The sequence below is a fragment of the Equus przewalskii genome, chromosome 5 (genome assembly GCF_037783145.1).
Source record: "Equus przewalskii isolate Varuska chromosome 5, EquPr2, whole genome shotgun sequence".
Classification (NCBI taxonomy): domain Eukaryota; kingdom Metazoa; phylum Chordata; class Mammalia; order Perissodactyla; family Equidae; genus Equus; species Equus przewalskii.
Genome location: NC_091835.1, coordinates 69,827,107 through 69,849,291, shown reverse-complemented (window position 1 = coordinate 69,849,291; position 22,185 = coordinate 69,827,107). Strand labels below are relative to the sequence as shown.

The following is a 22,185-nucleotide window of genomic DNA, read 5'->3' as shown; positions in this document are numbered from 1 at the left end:
CTTCTTCCAGACGCCATTCACACACTCCTTGGTAACATCACCCCAAGCCCAAGCAAGGTTCTTTTTTAAAGATTGCCACCTGAGCTAACATCTGTTGCCAATCTTGTTTTTCTTCTTCTACTCCCCAAAGCCCTGCCAGTACACAGTTGTGTATTTTTAGTTGTGGGTATCTTCCAGTTGTGTCATGTGGGATGCTGCCTCAGCATGGCCTGATGAGCGGTGCCATGTCCGTGCCCAGGATCCAAACCTGTGAAACCCTGGGCCGCTGGAGCGGAGTGTGTGAACTTAACCACCTGCCCACGGGGCCAGCCCCCCAAGCAAGGTTGTTGATGTAGTCATAGGTGTTGTAATCCCTCCAGAATTGCATCAGTGTCTTCCTCAGCTGCAGCAAAAGCCTGGGCAAAGGCCCTCCTCGGGTAGTAGGCCTAAAAAGCTGCTATAACTCCTTGATTCATTGGTTGGATCAAAGAGGTGGTGGCTGGAGAGAGAAACGTGACTTTGATATTGGGATGAAGATCACCAATAAAAGGAGATGAAGATCACCAATAAAAGGAGGATGTCAAGAAGCATTATCAACAATAAGCAAAATCTTGAAAGATACGTTATTCTCCAAATAGTACTTCTCCAGTTCACTGGCCCAGCAATTCAGGAGGGCATCTTGGAAGAGGAGTTGGGTTATCCATGACTTGTTATTTCTCCAGTAGCACACTGGCAGTGTGTGTTTTTTGACATGCTTGAGGGCCCTAGAGTTCTCACTGTGCCAGATCACAAAGGCTTTGAATTTGTAGCCTGCAACATTGCCCCCAAGAAAGACTGTTATCCTGTCTTTAAAATCCTTGAAACCTGGCATTGACTAGGCCTCCTTATGGATAAAAGTCCTCTCAGGCATCCGTTTCCAGAGTAGGGAGGCTTCTTCCATATTGAATATCTGCTCTGGCAAGTAATTTTCCTCCACAATCAGCTTATCTAGAGCTTCCAAAAATTCTTCAGCTGCCTTCACATTAGCACTTGCAGACTCACCACTCACTTTCACATTATGTAATGAACAACAATTCTTAAATCATTTAAACCATCCAGAGCTAGCAGTAAATTCCACATCACAGTTCAGTCCAGCCTTTTCCTTCAACATCACAAACAAGCTTTTTGCTTTGGTTGTGAGCGTCATGGTGCTAAGAGGAATACACTTCTATGTCTGGCCTTCAATCCAGGTCACTAGAAGTTTCTCCCTATCTGATATTGGCCCTTCTTGAATTTTAGTTAGTCTCGTCACCTTCAATGAAGCAGATCCTTTAACAGCTTCTACCGCTTTGTTCTTGTTCTTCGAGACAGCAGCTATGGTGAATGGGACGTGCCAGACTGGCGAGCAATAACCATCACTGATGTTTCCACCTTTGTAGTCCTTCATCACTTTTAATTTCATTTCCAGGTCAATCACTTGATGTGGCCTCTTAGTGGCAACATTAACAGTGGACCTTATATGCTTAGGGGCCATGATGAACAAAATAACACAAGATTAAATCAAGCACAAGAGAAAATGATGCAATCAAGAGACATGAATACCACAAGATGTACGAGGCTGCTGTGAGCATAACATGACATTGTTTTATAAGAAACTTTTTATATAAGATAAAGAGTATACTCTAAAATAACGATAAAAAGTACAGTATAGTAAATACATAAACCAGTAACATGGTCATTTATTACCATTATCAAGTATTATGTCCTGCACATAATTCTATGTGCTATACTTTTATAGGACTGGCAGTGCACTAGGTTTGTTTACACCAGCATGACCACAAACGTGAGTAATGCATTGTGCTCAGATGTTATGATAGCTATGACAGGTGACAGGAATTTTTCAGCTCCGTGATAATCTTATGGGACCACTGTCATGTATGTGGTCCATTGTTGACCACAACATTGTTATGTGGTGCATGACCGCAGTTAAGATATCAATTCTCAAACTAATCTGCAGATTGAATGCAGTTCCAATCAAAATGCCAGCAGGGGTTCTTGCAGATATAGATAAGCCGATTGCAAAATATATATGGAAAGACAAAAGGATTAGAATGGCCAAAACAATTTTGAAAAAAGAAGACTAAAGCTGGAAGACTACCACTGTACAATTTTAAGTCTTGCTATAAAGCTACAGGAATCAAGACAATTGGTGAAAGGACAGACACTAAGTCAATGGAACAAAACAGAGAGTCTAGAAATAGACCCACATAAACATAGCCAATTGAGTTTTGACAAAGGTGCAAAATCAATTTAATGGAGAAAGGACAGTCTTTTCAATAACAGTGGTGCTGGAACAATTCCACATCTATCTGCAAAAAAAGAAAAAAATATATATATATATATATATGAATCTTGACCTAAATTTCATACTTCATACAAAAATTAACTCAAACGGATCATAAATCTAAATGTAAAATGTGAAACTATAAAATTTTTAAAAGAAAACAAAGAAGAATATCTTTGTGACCATGGGTTAAACAAAGAATTCTTATATAAAAATAAAATTCATCGGGGCTGGCCCGGTGGCACAGCGGTTAGGTGCACATGTTGCGCTTCTCTGTGGCCCAAGGTTCGCCTGTTCAGATCCTGGGTGCGGACATGGCACCACTTGGCAAACACCATGCTGTGGTAGGCGTCCCATGTATAAAAAGTAGAGGAGGATGGACATGGATGTTAGCTCAGGGCCAGTCTTCCTCAGCAAAAAGAGGAGAATTGGCAGTAGGTAGCTCAGGGCTAATTTTCCTCAAAAAAAAAAAAAAATATATATATATATACACACACATATAACTCATCAAAGAAAGAAATTTACAAATTAGACAATCAAAATTTAAATCACCAGCTTTACAAAAGACATTGGTAGAGATGAAAAAAAAAGCTACACTAGGAGAAAATACATCCAAGTAATTTATCTGATAAAAGACTTGTATCCAGAATATATTAAAAAGAAAAAAAAACTCTCAAAACTCACAGTAAGAAAACAAACAATCCAGTTAAAAAAATGGGCAAAGGGGCTGGCCCGGTGGCCGAGTGGTTAAGTTTGCGCGCTCCGCTGCAGGCAGCCCAGTGTTTCGTTGGTTCGAATCCTGGGCGTGGACATGGCACCGCTCATCAAACCACGCTGAGGCAGCATCCCACATGCCACAACTAGAAGGACCCACAACGAAGAACATACAACTATGTACCGGGGGACTTTGGGAAGAAAAAGGAAAAAATAAAATCTTAAAAAAAAAAAAAATGGGCAAAAGATTTGAACAGACACTTTACCAAAGATATATGGATGGCAATAAGAATGTGAAAAGATGCTCAACGTCATTAGCTATTAGGGACATGCAAACTGAAACCACAAGATAACACTAAACACCAATTACAATGGCTAAAACAAAAAATCTGAATGCTCAATGTCACTAATCAGCAGGGAAATACAAATCAAAACTACAATGAAATATTACCTCACACCTGTCAAAAAAAAAGTGTTACTGAGGATGTGGAGAAATTGGAACCTTTGCACACTGTTGTTGGGAATGCAAAATGGTGCAGCTGCCATGGAAAACAATATGGAGGTTCCTCAAAAAATTACAAATAGAACTACCACATGATCCAGCAATCATACTTCTGGGTATATATCCAAAGAAACCAAAATCAGGATCTTGAAGAGATTAGCCCTTTCACGTTCATCACAGCACCGTTCACAATTGCCAAGAGGTAGAAACAACCTACATGTCCACTGAGAGATGAACAGATTTTTTTTTAAACATGGTATTATGCATACAATGGAATACTCCTTTAAAAAAGAAGGAAATTCTGAGTTATGCTACAACACGGATGAACTTTGAGGACATTATGTTAAGTGTAATAAGCCAGTCACAGAAAGGGAAATACTGCATGCTTCTTCTTATATGAGGTATCTAAAATAGTCAAATTCATAGAATTCGAGTGGAATGATGGCTGCTGGGGGAAGGGGGAAATGGGAAGTTAACTAATCAATGGTCATAAAGTTTCAATTAAGCAAGATAAATAAGCTCTAGAGACCCACTGGACAACACTGTACCTCCAGTCAACAATAATGTCCTGGACACCTAAAAATTCATTAAGAGGGCAGGCGTTATGTTAAGTGTTCTTACCACAATAAAATCAACTTTAAAAACAAACCAAAAATCTGACAATACCAAGCACAAATGAGGATATGCAGTAACTGAAATCTCATACATTGCTGGTGGAAACACAAAATGGTATAACCACGCTGAAAAATAGTTTGGCAGTTTCTTATAAAGGTAAACATACCCTTACTATATTACCCAGCAATCTCATTCTTAGGGATATCTTTGAGAAATGTAAATTTAGGGTCACACAAAAACCTATACACGAATGTTTACAGTAGCATTTTTCATAACCGCTTGAAACTGGGACACATCTCAAACATCCTTCAACAGCTGAATGGATAAACAAACTGTCATATAAGCATACAATGGAATACTACTCAGAAATGAAAAAGAACAAACTATTGATAAATACAACAACATGGACAGATCTCCAAGGTATTAAGCTGAGTGAAAGAAGCCAGTCTCGAAAGGTTACATAATGTAGTATGATTCCATTTATAGGACATCCTAGAAAAGGCAAGGCCATGGGAATGGAAGATTGATCAGGGCCTGCCAAGGATTAGGGGTTAGGGAGAGTCTGACTACAAAGGGGCAGCAGCGGGGAGCTCTCTGACGTGATGGAACTGCTCTGCATCCTGATTGTGGTGGTGCTTACATGAATCTATGCGTGTGTTAAAACTCACAGAACTGTACACCAAAATTTTTTTCAATTGTACTATTTATAAATTCAAAAAGTAATAATAATAAGAGAAAAAATAACCAAAGCTGTTAAAAATGTTAAAAGGAAAAAAAATACTTACCATACAAGAGCTAGAACTTCCAAAGCTTTTGCAACATTAGTTCTATTGATCTTATTGTTGTGAAGGAAACAGTACCCTAGTAGGAATAAGTTTCCAAATAGGAAAAAAGACTCTCATTTGTCCTAGGGGCACTGTGTATTGGCCCAAAGCCATAACTAGACGGCAGGGGTTCTAATGCCTAAATTTTGGCCATAAAAACATCAGATACTCTCTTGCCCAAAATGTCTACTAGCACCTAGCACCCATACGTTGCACTCTATTGATCCACACTGGATTTGTAGAATACCCCCAAAAGTCAGCATTCAGTTCCCACAAATAAGAGTTCTTGCTGGGTTCTGCGGCTAGACCATGGCAGGAAAAAACAACTGGAAAGGGCTTGACAATCAACATCTATAAAGAGAAGCAGTGCCTAAAGGAGCTGTCAGTTCTGAATCCCGGCTAGAAAGGTGACACTGCTTTCTGGGGATGATTTTTTTTTCTTGAGATGTAATAACAGATTGCACCAAGTGATAAATGCATTGCTCTTTAATAAAAACCCTTCCCCAAGCACTACCCTGGGCAAAGGCAGGGCTCCAGACCAGAGCCCAAGCAGGGCATATAAGTCACTCTTTTCCCTGTGTGACGGCTATGCCTCACCACTGGGAACCAGCACTGCGTCCTGCTGAGGAGTGGGAGGTGAGAGACTGGCAACTCCTACCACCTACAAGGGACAATGCAAACCAAAGGCTCACTAATGGTCAGGAAGGAGCATGTGGCTGGGAACAAAGCACAGCTGCCCCCAAGGGTCAGGTTGGATATAATCTAATTAAAATTAAAGATGGAAAACACTTGGATCTAATTAATACTAAGTCTTTGATATCCACTCATCACACAAAACAGACTTATTTTCTTTGACCCACAAAGCTTTTGAGCAATTTCTAATGTCAAGAATCTACATTAAGATCCCAAAATAAAAGAAGTCTTATCCCTTTGGCACTTATCGCTCAAGTTTCTTGTATGAGTCAGAAAAAAAAGCCTTGCGGGGTAAGTGACATACTCAATGGTCATTCTACTCTCTTTCCCCAGTACATTTAATCGCTCAATCTGCGCCTTTCTCGGGTCTTACAGATCCCACCTTTTCTAGAGACAAGGAAGCAGAAATACCACATATAGAAAGTTAAAAAAATAATAAAAATCTATAAATATTACTTGCTCTAGAACATCTAGACTAAGAAAATAATGGCCATTGCTCAGTTCTGTGGTCTACATGGACCCTCCTCATCTCGGGCTACCTCAGGCTACCTCGCCTTCCCAAGGGGCTGCTGTTAACTGTTCTTAATCACTGTTACTGTGTGCATTGCAACCAGGAGGCAGGTACAAACCCACGGTGTGATTGCACAGGAATCCTCCTAACTGGATTCCTGTAAGGATGCTTTCCATCCCTAAATAAAGGACTAAATTTACTAACACCTTGTGCATGAACTCTGTCTGCTCTACTGGTTCCACATAAACCATGGGGACTTCTGCCAACTGTCTGAGCACACACTGTGGTACATGTTAGTGGAATTTGCAAGAACTCAGTAACTTGAGTGGTGAGAAAGAAACTAATATTAACAAATTAAATGAAAATTTTTATTGCTTTAAATTAAATTGCTTTTCTCTAGGTACATTCTGTTATTCTGTATGTATATGTTCTGAGGTTTCAATTACCCTTTATTTCTTCTTATTCAAAGGTCTTTACTGACTAGAAAAGACTGGAACAGAACCCAAGCTCCCTGAACCCAGCCTTTGCTCTAAATTACCTCTGTATGCTGAAGTTGCACATTAGGGCCCACTGGCCACTGTCTTGTACTCCAGCTACATACACCAAGGAAGTTTATGCAAGCCAAGTCTGACATTTTGTACCCACAGCCTAAGATTCAGTAACCTAAACAGAAAGCAACAGCACTGGCTAAGAAGGCCTAACTCTTTCACTCTGCTTTCACCTATTAGAATCTTCTCAGTTGCTACCTTGATTCAGCCTGCAATTTCCAATACTAAAGCTCTCATGAAGCACAAGGAATATGAGCAAATGACCAAAGAAAGAAAGCCGCTGAGTTTCAGTAAGGACAAAGCAAGTCAACTACTAGGTCTATGACAAGGTAAATAATTCTCATTTCTTTACACACTAAATTCAAGGTCAGTTGAGAATATCAAGGAGAAAGACAATGAGTTATGTCTATAAATGGAGACAATGGAAAGACTTCAAAATAAGAAAAGAATAGAGACCTGCAAAGATTAAGCAATCTTTATCAGCGAGAGAGCACAGAGAATAAAGAAGTTGGAAGATCTAGGTTTTCCTAAAAGAAATAACATTAGAAGCAAGGAGGAAAAACCCTCTGCAGAGAAGGATTAAAAATTAGAAATAAAGCTAGCTTGCTAACCAAGCCGCTCTGGACTAGACTGCCAACATGTATTACAGAACATACTTCCCCAGATGTTCTAAATAGAAGATTCTGTCTCTAAACTTTAAATAGCAAAATAATCTTTAACTACTCCTTCTCCCTTTTCCCCAGTGTGAAGTCATTCACCAAGTCCTACTGAGTCTGCCTACAATTTCTTACATTAGAAAAATGTTACTTAAACACACACATCCATGTGACCCACATATACAAAATCTAATATGATTTTCCTTCCTTCCATCTCCATCAATACCATCCTAGTCCAAGCCTTGGTCACCATACAGCTAAGTGAGGTCAAAGAGCCAATCAACTGGATGTCCATTCCTTGTTCTGGTCCGTCTTATTAGACACCGTTCCTCTTCGACCATTACAGCACAGCTTTATGTGCCATTCTGTACTCCCTCAAAAATCTTCCACATTCTCTACTGTCTCTAAGGATAAATGCAACTTCCAAAAATCCTTAACGTTTGGTTAACTCTACCCCATCTTTGCAGGCTTATCTGCCACTGGGGGGTCTACCCCAGCCCAACTGATCTGGTCACAGATCCCCCAAACACTTCGCACATTCTCACCCTCTCACTTTGGCTCCCATTGCTCTACCCAACCATTCCGCGAAGCCCAGCTCAAATCATACTTCCTCCACCACCTGGCTCTGCTCATACCAGCCTGAAGCCCTCTTTCCTAAAAAATCAATTTACTTATTGTCTATACCATTCATGTGGCAATTAAACCCTTTTCAAATGTTATCATGAACCATTATGAAAACCTCTTCTTCTTTTACATTTTTGTTAAATTCATTTCACCAAATAAATAAGCTCCTAAAACATCAGGTCTATCTTTTATCTCTTTCAATACTTGTCCCAATGCTTCACCCTCGGTTGCTACTCACTAAGTATTTGTTGACCGGTGTGGTCAGCAGAGGTGGTTTCTATTCCCTATAGAAAGCAACAGACTAATAGTTCTCGAGGCCATGTCTTCCTCTCTACTTTCGTTTTTCATAACTAATTCTCAAATGGAAACCCTAAAAAGCAATGCAGTTGGTAGAAAAGGGCTGCTTTGACTCAAACGAACTTTGTACTTTAAACAAGCCAAGAAATTAAAATATAAATTTTACTAAGAAAAATAAAACATAAGGGAATTAACAATAGCATAAGGAAAGAGGGAATTAATGGATCTAAGATGATCTAAAATGAAAGTCCAGATTATCAAACTATTGAACAGTCTTCCTCAAAAAACTATGGAAATGACTGTGTGGGGCAGGGAGAGAAAATGCTTTTATATTAAATTACTTAAAAATCCTAAAAAAAGAAAAAAAAGGAAATGCAAACAATTTAAGTCGTTTACTGAATTTTTTGCTATAAAGCAAAAAAAATATTCTTCAGTTTTCCCAATGCAGAGGTGAGATAAAGAACACTTTGCAGCAAAGTTCTAGCACAGCTAGGGGTAAAATAACAAAACACCTTCCTAAGGCTCCACGCCCTCTGCAGAAGGCCGGGGCCACTGGAGCCCAGCAGTGCACAGAGATGTACCCCCAAGGAGTGTGCAGAGAGGAGAGAACTCCTTCTCTTGAAATAGGAGCGGCACCCCAAGATCACATCCAAATTCCCTCATCCATTTTCACCTTCTCTCAGTCTCCAGCTTGGATGATTCCACACACTCCCAACACTGTCTTCCCCATCACAATACCACTCTTTAAAAAATGCCTTATTTTCTTCAAGGCATCTTTCCTAGAAACAAGACATTTCACCTCTTTAGTCTTCTCCAAAATCTTAGGAAATCCACTGAGACTTCTGGAGCAAATGAGATTTCTGGGTATTCTGACCTCTGAGAAAGCTGTACAGTCTCATTTGCAACCTGCTCCATTTTTCTCTGCAATTTAATAATAATGCATCAATTTGTTTGCATTTAAAAGCATTTTATCCAGCTTCTTGCTAAGACAAAAAGACGCTGGTGGATGTGAAGCAAACGCCTGCTGCAGAATCCCTAATTGAAGAAGAATTCCTCCCAAAACAGGAAACTAACCATGTAATAAATTAAGCCCTATTTATTTATAGGGCTGTCGCTCAGGAAAATGAAGGAAAAATGCTATTTCACACCGGCTTCCAGTGAACATTAAGCCTTCAGAGGCTCAGCCTTCAACTGTCTATACCACTAAAATAAAGAAAGAATAAGAACAGATGAAACATGAATTGCTTTTTCATTGATAAAGTAGTTGTGGTCTTCCTGTATTAATCATCTAAAAATTTAAAGTAACGTTTTAATTTTGACTTTTTCTCCCTTCCCAAGTTCACTCTGGTGGAAATGCTAATGATCAGTTAAATACCCAAAATGCAGAAAAAGGGAGGAAAATAAACGACATGTATAATTCACAGCCTAGATAAACCATCCCTGGATAAATAAGCACTCACCATATTTCTCTAATATTCTTACTCCCCAGGAACTCAAAGATTTCACAGCATAAAAACCGCACTAATCAACTGAACATGAAAGGAGCCTGTTAAAACGTCTTTTGAGGGGTTTCAGCGGTTTTCATTTCCAGATCCTGAGACAGCCCCCATGAACACAGGAGGCCTCTCCCGACCACCAACAGGGAATATAACAGTGCTTCAAACCTCTCCAGCTCACACTTCAGTCATCCCACCCAATTAACTCCTTCCGGGATCAAGAGCTTCAGTCCCAAACTAAGAGCACCTCTTAGATCCTCAGCCTCTTGGCTTTCATTTCCTTCCACTCTCCTCAGCAGACACATCTCCATAGGCCTAAGGAAAATCTTAACTATCATTCTTTTTCACCTTTGCTCTTCTAGCCCAAGAGTCTCGAGAATTCTCTCAGCTCCACATCACATACCCCTCCCAGCACCGGTCCCCAGGACACTCACCCTGTTCTTCTCTGAGTCCTATACCAATACCAGCTGGGCATAAGCAAGAAGTCCAGGTGAGAGCGGCCATAATTCCCCTATGGTCCTGGTTATAACTTATGTTGGCAACGTGAGAGCATTCATGAGTAACTAAGGTGTGTACTCGTGAGCAAGAGAACTGAAGAAAGATAAGCAGACACCAAGACATCATGGCCTCTTAAAAAGCTAGGATAGCTGCAGAAACAAAACAAGTGTGTTACTTCAATGCCTCTATTTTCATCTATATTCTATTTATTGATACATCTTCTGTTCATTTTCCCTCATCCTTCCTGCTTCCAAGATGCTCTCCTTCCAAGGTACTTTTGCCCTCCCCCTGCCTATCCCAGAATCTTTCATTATGCCCACTCACTAAGATATGTTTAGCTACCTAGGATAATGATAATTTCTTAAAATAAAGCCAAAACTGTTCACATTACTTGGTTATATGAACACCAGAATATAACACCATTTAATGGGAAAAAATCTTCAAGCATGAGTCAACCAACCTGGGTACAAGTTTCCACTCCACCATTTAATGGTCCTGTCGCCCTGGACAACTCACTTAAGCTCTGGGATACTCAGTATCCTCGGCTATAAAATGGGTAGAATAATATCTTCCTTACCTAACTCAAAGAATCGACTGACAGAAGGGTTTTTAAAGTTTCTGTAAGCACACAATACACACTAATAATTACCAAAGGTAAATGGTCAGCTGTGAGACCTAAGTGCATGAGACCCATTCAAATAAAGCCTCTAAATAAATAAAGCCTGTTCAAAGTCTCTATAACAGGAAAACCTAGAGCGAGGCTGAAGACAAAAGCAACTCCAAACCTGTATGACCACTGGCCACAATGAAAACATCCAGCTCAAGCAAGAAGAAAGGGGAGCCTCAGCCTTCGGGCCCATGCCACCTTCAGACCCCAGGCTATAGCTAATAACAGCCCAGCTGCCAGCCAGCTGTGAGGGCCAGAGCGTTCCTTTTTGGTAAAGAGTGCTATTCTAGAATAGTTTGGGAATGAACAATGAAAGAGTTACTTTGAGAATGCATCTGCACTGTGCGGGATCAGCACTGCAACTGGACAGTAAAGCTTCTCTCCTTTTAGACCAGCAACGTCCACCCAAGTCCAGGGTAACTGCAGATTCTGTCCTCCCGGCCAGACTGAAGATAAAACCATGTCTGCTTTTCAGACTACTGAAATTTAATACGCTACATATATACTACTGCAAACACACATATCAATACACACTAAGCTGCTAAATCTCTAGAGGGAAAGGAGCTAATACATACTGAGCTCTACATGTCAGAAACCATAAGGAAACAGAGATTTCATTTAATCCCCACAAACAGCCTGCAACACAGGTATTATTATTCTTATTTTTAAAGATGAGAACAGTGAAGCTCACATAGATTAAATAACTTGGCCAAGGTCACAAAGCTAATAAGGAGCAGAGTCAAGATCTGAACTTCGTTTTGTCCAATTCCAAAGCCCAGACTGCTTCTGACTTTTTCTTCTCAATGGTGTAACTATGGCAACCTTCTTGAATCTTCATTTAACCTTAATTCCTGACGAAGTACTTAATTGTGTGTCCTGGTTGTGTCTCTATAACTTCACAAAGGGACAGAAAAAATTCTACAGAAGACTTCTTCTTTGTCTTTTCTTTTCCTGCATTTACTTCCTATTCCTGCACAGACTATTCTTTCTCAGGTTATATCACTGGGCTAGACCAACAGTCCACCATACGGTGTTTGAACGATTAACATACCTAAAGGGTGAAAGTTCTGTTTCCTTCCTTCAACACTTCAAGAGCCATAGTTTTTGAGCACAGTATCATTTTCTAAGCTGGCCTCGCCATCTGAAGAGTGTCAGTGCCTAATACAACGCCTCACACACAGCAGGTGCAGAGTGAGAATAATTGTTGATTCGTAGATTGAAAAAAGACTTCTTTATTCCTCTAGTTAATTTGCTAAATTTAAATCAGGAGACTCTACAAGAGTGCAATTCTATGAATGAATTCTTTCACATTAAAGATAATCTTTTGGAAAATTTAAAAATGATTCAGTAAAAAAAAAACCCTGAAATACAATAATCTAGTGTTTAAGTCCCTAAATGACTAACTAGTGGACTATGAACTTAAGAGCTTAAAAGGCTTGGTTTAAAAATAAATTATTCTCAATAACTTTTGCAAGTGCTGCTTGCTCTTGCTATAGGAAAAAAAAAAAGACTGAAAATATACAATAAAACACAGACAACTGTTTTGCTTAGGATGGAAAACTAATGATGACTTTTTTCCTGTCTGTTACATATATTAAAATTTTCCTGCAATAAGTATGCATTATTTTTATAATTTTGGAAACTGATCTCATTCTGGATAAGCTTTGTATTTTTAACACTTTCTACACAGTGTGGGTTTATTTTCTTTCTCAGATATAATCTATAGGAATTAAGCATTCATTAATTCACACATGTGCCTCCAGAAAACTTGTTAGATAACATCAGCACATTAAAGCTAATTATTTTTCTTTCCCTTCATGGAATGTTGTTCTTGCTTTAGGTGGATATGTCTCTATCTTTGTATTCTCCTCAAGCAGGTGCACGTTTCTTGTATAATCTCTACAGACACTGAGGGTCAATCTTTTCTTAGTAACAAGCACAAGAATGACACTTGCCCCTGATATAGTCCCAACTTATCGTCTTTTAACTTTATGTATTCTACCTTTTCAATGACATTAAAGTACTTCAGTCACAATGGAGCCCAAATGGAATGAGCTACTTTATGTGGCAGTAAGTTCCCTACCAATAGAAGTACTCAAAGCAGAGATCTCCCCTAAGGGGATTCTTGTACTGGGTGGGAGACTATACAAGCTGAATTCTATGGCCCCCTTCCTATCCTAGGATTTCAAAATAATTTTTTTGACAAGTCTACTCTAGTGACACAATGGATCACATACTGGCCTCTGTTGTGTCGAGTCCTTTTCCCAGTTCACTGTTCAAATCAACTCAGAGAAGATGCCCCTCTGATCCAACTTAACTTAGTGAACTATCTAATTACTTCTCATAGAGAGAAAACTCTCATAATATTAACAGTTCCTTGCTGTTTGAAATTGTTGAAATGTGCTGAAATAACGCAGTCAGCAAAATGTCACTACATGACTTACATATGGATCAGTTGCAGCCTGTAAAACACATGAGGGACAGCCAAAACGAAGAGTTATGTGGGAGTAATAAAATATGATACCTAAGCCTGCAACCTCCAGTATAAACCCAGCTGCGCATGCACACACACATCCACAGGAAAGCCTGCTGACGATAAAAGCAAAGAAAAACCCAAACCATGTCCAGCACGTGCGCGCCTCACCGCAGAGCTGGTCGGGGAACTGTCATTTCAGCACCACAGTAAGAAACCCTGGCGCCAGCCTAAAGACAGGCAACTAAAGCTGGGCCGTGAGAAAAAACCGTGACAGGTCCTACAAAGAAAGCAACAAGCAACTACATGGTTTGTTTTTAAGTCTGCTATATTCCACTTCATTATCCTTTATTAATCTAAAACAAAATCCTTCAAATATTTTGATAAAAGTTGACAAAACCCCAAATGAAAACCAAAGGCACAGTAAGTCAGCCTCTCAAACTGAACCCATGAAACCAACACCCGGCCTGCACTATCGAGAATTGCTCTGCAATACCCACCACCAGCCCTCCTAAAAAAAAAACAACACATTTACACATACCCTGAAACAGATGTGCAGAGAACATGGAACATGCCTGCAGCTCTCTCCAGGGAGAGCCTCAATTTCTAGGACAGAGAATGCTCTCTGATTATCAAACCATCCCTACCACCCCTCTTTCCGCGCAATCAAATTCTCTTTCAGGGAGAATTGAAGGCCTTATGGGTCATGAGTTCCAAAGCAAAAATGCTGCAGTATTTCAAGAACCAGGTTACAGGCAACATGTTACAAAGCTTTCAGCATTTTAAGTCTGATTCCCCCAAGATTCCTACCAGGATGGTACCAGGTGGTAATGTTATCCAGCCATTTGCATTACACATCAAAAAAAATTTTTTTTGAGCAAAGAAAAAAAGTCCCCCCACCCCCAATATCTTTCTAATGCACGTGGAGAAAAGAGAAGTACAGAGAGATTGTGAAACAGTGAAAACCCACCACACCCGAAATCTCCCTTGGGAAGCTGAAACACTTCCCCCAGCCCTAACACAGCACTGCCTCTCTAAAGGCTCTCCAGGTTCAAACTTGAGAAAAAAGCTATAAAAAGCACTCTCCCCCTTTGCCCCCAAGGTCCTCACCCACAGTGCCTGCTTCCATCTCTGCTTCTCTGGTGCCCACTGTGCATCAAAGGCAGTTTTCCCTGTGTGGTGGAGCTTGCTCCGTGCTAATTCTTTCTCCCTCCCCCTGAACTAGCCAAATGCAATGCAAAGTTTCTTCTACCTTCTCCCCCCCAAACAGATGACATTCTTTTATTACGAACGCTGAAATCGACGCCTGGAATCTCCGGATATAAAATGTATTCCCCCATGCTTCAAAAACTGCAGTGTAAGTGAGGAAGAGGACACGGAGTGGAGTAGTTGGAAGGAATGCATGGTTTGAAGAATCATATTTACCAGGCTGAAAAATAATTCTCACTCCCCCCCCCCCGCCCCCACCTCGAAGCTGGGGCTCCTGAAGGGGTCTAAAGCCCTGGCTAACCCCGGAAAGTTAACTGCCAAGTCTCCACCAGTGGTTGCTGCTGGCACCGAGGGGATGGAGCTGAGCCCTCAGGAAAAATGCAGAGGCTTTGCGGGCCTCCAAGTACCAAGAGAACAGAGAGGAGGGGTCCACGCCCGTGGAGCTGGGCAGTTCTGTAAGCCCAACGCCAACAAGAAGCCCAGGGTGCCGCTGCTGGTGGTAAGGTGGGGGAGGAAAGGGAGAGAGGAGGAGAGGAGCAAGCTCTGCATCGGGTGGCGTAGGGGTGGGGGAAGGGGATATTCTGAAAGTGATGTACTCCCTAATGCAGGAATCCTAGCCTGCCAAGGAAGGTCCCGGGGGCCCCCAACACAGCCCCAGAGCACACTCTCGGGAGGGGGACGGATGCATCCGAGTAAAGGACAGAGGGAGTTTTGGCCGCCCTAAGAACCCAGGAACCCCTGGTTTCTGCAGTTGGTAACAGCCTGGAGCCGGATGGGGGAGAAGGATGCAGTAAGACATGGGGGAGGGGGTAGAGCTGATGGGCTTCTGTAGGAAGATCCCGACAGCGCTGCCCTTCCCAGTGCAACCCGGCGAGGGGCCCCGACTCTGCCGGCCCTGGGAGACGGGGGCTGGGGAGGCTGCACCACGGAAGGGGCGCCGAGGGCAGGCTGGTGTCCCCAACGCAGCCGAGAGCCGAGGAGAGCGAGGGCGTGTGGGGGTGGGGGCCAGCGGTCCTCAGTTCTCTTCGGGGACCCCAGGTAAACACGGGAGAAGGAAGCAAGACTTCCAAACACCTGTCCAAAACAGGGAGGGCAGACGCCCGGCTCCGTGCCCCTCGAGCCCCGCCGCGCACTCTGCGGCAAAGCCCCTGACCGGAGACGGGCGAGCTCCGCTCCGGGGTCCCGAGGCGAGAAGGGGAAGCCGGCGGGCGAGGAGCGGCGCCGGGACGGGGGCTCTGGGGCGACTTACGGCAGCGGCGGCGAGGGAGGCAGCGGCGGCCCTAGCGCGGGGCCCGGGAGGCGCGGCCGGACTGCAGAGGCGCCGAGGCTGCGGCGGGCGGGACTGCGGTGGGCGCCATCTTGGAGCGCTCCCCGCGCCCGCCCCCCGCGCCGCCGGAGTCCTTGCATAATTGATGACTCGCGCCCGCCGCGCGCCGCCGCGCGCGCCCCCGCCGCCGGGCCCCCCCGCCCCGCCCCGCCCCCGCGCCGACCCCCGGCGCGCGCCCCCCGCCCGCCCCCGGCCCCCGCACGCCCGCCCGCGCGCCCGCGCCCCGCGGCCCACCTACCACTGCAGGGCGCGCCCGCTCGGCCGCAGCGCGCCGCCCGCCCGCTCGCCCGCTCGCTCGCTCGCGCTCAGGCCGGCGTCCCCGCGCCGCCCGGACCGGATCCGGGCGAGGAAGCAGGGCGCCGGCAGGGGGCGCCGTGCCGGAGCGCCTCGCGAGCGTCCCCGGGCCCGCCTCCCCGACGCCCCCGCCGAGCCGCGCGGGAGGGGCCGCGGGCTGAGCGCCGGGACGCGCGCGGGATGCCGCCCGCCCGCCCGCACCTGGGCGGTGTTGAAACCCAAGGTGCTCGGTTGACTCGAGTGTCTCGTGACCTTTGCAAATGCCAAGTCTTCCCTTTCCCCTGAACGGGCGGTCGCAGAAGGAGGTGCGCAGGAAGATTGCCAAGCTCAGTTGTTGGAGTTTCTGACATCCATAAACACAAGGAACTCAATTTACATGATGTTTGGCCGCCTGGAAAAAAAACGCAGAAGTCTGTCAACAGCAGTGGGAGCCTTGTGATTCAGTGGACAGGGCCCTGTTACGAGGAGTAGGGAGACATCGCTCCCCTGAGCCCCCAGGTCTGAGACTGTGTTCAGGTCGCCTTAATCGTCTTGAACCTCAGTTTGTCCGTCAAGTAGGCACGAGCATTTGAAATGCTGACTCCACAATCTTACGAGGATCTAGAAAATGAACGTGAGAACTCTTAGCACTTTATTGTGCCCTTCCACAGTTAATAGTGAAAGGGTATGGTCAGGCTGCCACTTACTAACTGGGTAGACTTGGGCGTTAACCCCCTCTCTCAGCCTCAGTGTTCTCGTCTGTGAAAGGGAACAATCACAGTTCCAACCTGATAGGTTTCTCGTGAGGATTAAAGAGGAGAATGCATTTCACACATTTATAACGCAACCTGGCACACGCCACGTAGTGTGCGCACTACATACATTTTAAAATAGCTTTACTGAGGTATATTTGATGTACAATAAACTATGCATGTTTAGAGTGAACAATTTTGACATATGTATACATGCATGAAACTACCACCCCCCTCAAGGTAATGAGCATTCCCATCACCTCCAAAAGGTTCCCCATGCCTTTTTGTAATCCCTGCGTGCATCGCTCTCCCACACGCACTCCCTCTCCAGGCAACCACTAATCTTCTTTCTATTACTGTACTTTAGTTTGCATTTTCCAGAATTTTAAACAAATGGAATCATACAGTATGTACTCTTTCTTTGTATGGTTTCTTCCACTCAGCATAATTATTTTCAGATTATTCCATTGTTGACTATTCTGTTGTCTGTCAGTAGTTCATTCCTTTTTATTGCTGAGTAGTATTCGTTATAGGGATGTACCATAATTTGTTTATCCGGTCACCTGTTGATGACATTTAGGTTATTTCCAGCTTTTGCCTATTACAAATAAAGCTGTTATGAGTATTTGTGTACAAGTCTTTATGTGGACATATGCTTTCATTTCTCTTGGGTATAAATATCTAGGAATGGAATGACTAAGTCCTATTGTAGGTGTATATTTAACACATTCAGAAAGGGCCGAACTGCTTTCCAAAGTGGTTGAGCCATTTTACATTCCTAGTGGCAGAATGAGAGTTTCATTTGCTCCACATCTTTGACAGCATTAGGCATGGCCAGTCCTTTTCATTTTAGCCATTGTAACGGTGAGTAGTGTTATCTTATTGTGGTTTGATTGGCATTTCCACGGTGACTAAAAATATTGAGCATCTTTTCGTGGGCTTATTTCTCATCAGTAATCCTCTTGGGTGAGGTGTCCGTCTTTTGCCTATTTTTAAGTTGAGTTGTTTGTTTTCTTATTATTGGGTTTTGAGAGATGTTTATATATTCTGGATACAAGTCTTTTATGACATATATGATTTGTAAATCCTGTCCGCCAGTCTGGGCATACCTTTCTATTCTCTTAGCAGTGTCTTTCAAAGAGTAGAAATTCTTAATTTTTGTGAAGTCTAATTTATCATTTTCTCTTCTGTGGATCATGCTTTTGGGATCATATCTAAGTGCTTTTTAAAATTTTTTATGTGACTATCTAGTTGTTCCTGTACTATCTGATTCGTTGTATCTTTGTTAAAACTCAGTTGATTAGGTATGTTAAGGGTCTGTTTCTGGACTCTCTATTGTGTTTCATTGATCTCTGTCTGTCTTGACACTAATACCTCACTGTCTTGATTACTCTAGCTTTACAAGAAATCCTGAAGTCAGATAGTATAAGCCCTCTGAATTTGCTCTTCTTTTTTTAATATTGATTTTTGCTTGTCTAGGTTCTTTATATTTCCATATGATTTTTTAAATTATATGGATCTTTTTAGATAAGCTTGTTAAATTCTGCAAAGAAGCCCCCTGGGATTTTAATCAAGAATGCATTGAATCACAGGTCAACTTAGGGAGAACTGACATTGTAACACCACCACACAGGATATCACTCCATTTATTTCGATTCTCTTTAATTTTTCTCAACAATGTTTTATAGTTTTCAGGATACAGGTCTTGCTCACCTTTCCGGTATTTATTCCTAAATATCTCGTATTTTTGATGCTATTGAATAGTATTTTTATATTTTAAATTCTGGTTGTTCATTGGCAGTATACAGAAGTATAACTTGTGCATATTATGTGATCTTATGTGCTGCAACTTTGCTAAATTCACTTATTAGTTCTAATAGATTTTCTGTAGATTCCATTAGATTTTCTACAGAGACAATCATGTCATCTTCAAATAAAGAGGTTTATTTCTTCCTTTCCAATCTAGAGGTCTTATATTCCTTTTTCTTGCCTTACTGCACTGGCTAGGACCTCTAGCACAATGTTGAATAGAAGTGGTAAGAGCAAACTTCTTTGCTTTGTTCCTCATCTTAGGAGGAAAACATTCACTCTTTCACCATTGAGCATGATATTAGCTGTAGGTTTTTCCTAGATACCCTTTATCATTTTGAGGAAGGTCTCTTCTATTCCTACTTTCCTGAGAGTTTTTATCAGCAATGGATTTTTAATTTTGTCTATTTTTTTCTGTCTATGGTTTTTCTTTTTACTCTAATATGGTAAATTACGTCGATTGATTTTCAAATGTTAAACCAACCTATAATAATGTTTAGATCATGACGTATTACCCTTTTTGTATGTTGTTGGATTGGATTTACTAATATTTGGTTAAGAATTATTGGGGCTGGCCCCGCAGCCAAGTGATTAAGTTCCCTCACTCTGCTTTGGTGGCCCAGGGTTCACTGGATCCTGGGCACGGACATGGCACCGCTCATCAAGCCATGCTGAGGTGGCATCCCACATAGCATAACCAGAAAGACCTACAACTAGAATATACAACTATATCCTGGGAGGCTTTGGGGAGAAGAAAGAAGGAAAAAAAAGAATTATTGTGTCTATATTCATGAGGTGTATTGGTCTGTAGTTTCCTTGTGATACATTGTCTGGTTCTGGTATCAGAGTAATGCTGGCCTCATGGAAAAGGGTAGGAAGTATCCTTCCTCTTCAATTTTCTGGAAGAGATTGTGTAGAATTCATATTGTTTCTTCCTTAAATGTTTGGTAGAATTGCCCAGTGAAATCATCTGGGCCTGGAGTTTTCTTTGAGGGAAAGTTTTTCACTACAAATTTAATTTCTTTAGGAGATACAGTGATATTCGGATTTTTTATTTCTTCTTGAGTGAACTTTAATAGTTGTGTCTTTCAGGGGATTTCTCTTTCATCTAAGTTGTTGATTTTTGTAGGCATAAGTTTGTTTGTAATGTTCTCATATTGTTCTTTAGCTATCTATGGAATCTCTAGTGATGCCAACTCTCTCACTCCTGAGATTGGTAATTTGTCTTCTATCTCTCTCTCTTTTTTTTTTAGTCTGGCTATAAGTTTATCAATTGTATTGATCTTCTCAAAGAACCACTTTTTGGTTTCACTGATTTTTCACTATTGATTTTCTGTGTTCTATTTCATTGATTTCCACTCTGATCTTTGTTATTTCCTTTATTCTGCTTACTTTGCATTTCATTTACTCTTTTTCACCCCTACTTTCTTAAGGTGGAAGCTGAGGCCCTTGATTTGAGACCTTCTTCTTTTCTAAAATAGGCAATTTATTGCTATAAATTTCTCTTTAGGTACTGCTTTAGCTACATCATATAAATTTTGATATGCTGGATTTTCATTTTAATTCAGTCAAAGAAACTTTCTAGCTTTTCTTTTAATTTCTTCTTTGCCTCATGGATTATTTAGAAGTGTACTTTTTAGTTTTCAAATATTTGGGGATTTTCAAGATATCTTTCTGTTATCAATTTCTAATTTTATTGCCTTGAGGTCAGAGAAATTATTTGTGTGACTTGAATCCTTTCAAATTTTTTGAGACTGTTTTACGGCCCAGAATATGATCTATCTTGGTAAATGTTCCAGGTACACTTGAGAAGAGCGTGTCCTCTGCTGTTGTTGGATGGAGTGTTCTATAAATGTCATCTAGGTTGAGTTGATTGATAGTGATGTTCAGGTATTCTATATCTTTACTGATTTTCTTTATACATTGTTCTGTCATTTATTGAGAAAGGGATGTTGAAATCTCTGAATTAATTGTGGATTAGTCTGTTTATTCTTGCAATTCCATCAGTGTTTGCTGCCTGTATTTTGAAGCTCTGTTATTAGGTACCTTGATGTTGAGGATTATTAAGTCCTCTTGATGAATTGACTCCTTTATCATTATGGAATTACCATCTTTAGCCCTGGTAATATATTTTGCTCTGAAATTTACTTTGTCTAATGTAGCACTGGTATGGTATTTCTTTTTACGTTTTTTTAATTTAACCTATTTGTTTCTTTATATTTAAAGTAGGTTTCTTTTAGGCAACGTATGGCTGGGTCTTGTTCCCCTTCCTGATTTTCAATGTGGTAACCAAATCAAGGTTGTTATAAAGAGAAGGAAAGGAAAAGAAACATTCCTTTAAATGGTTAAAATAGAATTATTAAAGGCTTTATGTGGTATAATTTATAAGACAGCCAATGTGTAAATAAGTTAGAAAGAGACGTTTGAGGTCACAGATTTTTTTAAGAAGTCTAATCACGTGACGTAGAGAGACTCTTTCTTCATAATAGATTTGCCTTTGTAAACAGTTTTTATTTTGCGTTTTCCAAAGTTCTATGGTTATTACAATCAGGATGTATGTTCTCTCTATTAAATCTGCTTTTCCTGAAAAATCAGACCCTTTGGAGTTATCGTTAGACATTATTTGCCGAACGGTGAGAGAGGACAGAGCTCGGTATTCTTTCTCCAATATTTTACCAAATGTGGAAATTCAGCTCCACTGGTTATAGGCATCTGTTACCTTTAAGCTCCAGGTAGCTAAACTTATAAACTTTTCAAAATATGAGAACATTTGCTGACTCCATTGGAATCTTTGAAGGTATCAAAAATGTCAAGGATTTCCTTTAACACTAAGCTCATATCAGGAAAAAATTCAATACACGGAGAAATGAATTTCCATTTAGAAAGATGAAAGAGGGATTAGACTTACCCAGTGTTGCTCCAGAGGGCAAAACCAAGACCACAGGTAGGAGTTCCTAGAAAATAGATGCCAGCTCAGTATGAGGAAGGATGTTCTAATAGAGTTGATCGGCAACAAAACAGACCACCCCTGAGGAAAGGAGCCAAAAGTGTTTCTTCAAGGAGAAGCCATTAGATCAGTTGTTCCAGACATTTTTAGGATCAGGACCCCTTTTGAAAATCTGATGAAAGCTATGGATCTTTTTTCTTCCCAGATAAATTCACAGATCCATGCACACACACGCACATAAACTAACATACAGCTTTACATTCAACTGTGAAACTCATCCTTGAACCCCAGGTTAAGAATGCCCAGTGTTGGGGCCGGCCCCGTGGCCGAAGTGGTTACGTGCTCCACTTCGGCGGCCCAGGGTTTCGCTGGTTTGGATCCTGGGCGTGGACATGGTACTGTTCATCAGGCCACCCTGAGGCGGCAACCCACGTGCCACAACTAGAAG

At 41.7% G+C, this 22,185-nt stretch overlaps 1 protein-coding gene across 8 annotated transcripts in view; it reads right to left on the bottom strand.

Annotated features, from left to right (window-relative positions):
* Nucleotides 1-16,331, bottom strand: part of SCN8A (sodium voltage-gated channel alpha subunit 8) — a 176,470-nt gene extending 160,139 nt beyond the window's left edge. For 7 of the 8 annotated variants that reach the window (XM_070621362.1, XM_070621364.1, XM_070621368.1 and 4 more), the window contains exon 1: nt 15,879-16,018. The gene's annotated coding sequence lies outside the window, so the exon portion shown is untranslated. Of the gene's footprint in view, nt 1-15,878; nt 16,019-16,194 lie in introns of those variants that run through there. The other variant, XM_070621361.1, reaches the window with a different exon arrangement.
* Nucleotides 16,332-22,185: the final 5,854 nt, after the last annotated feature.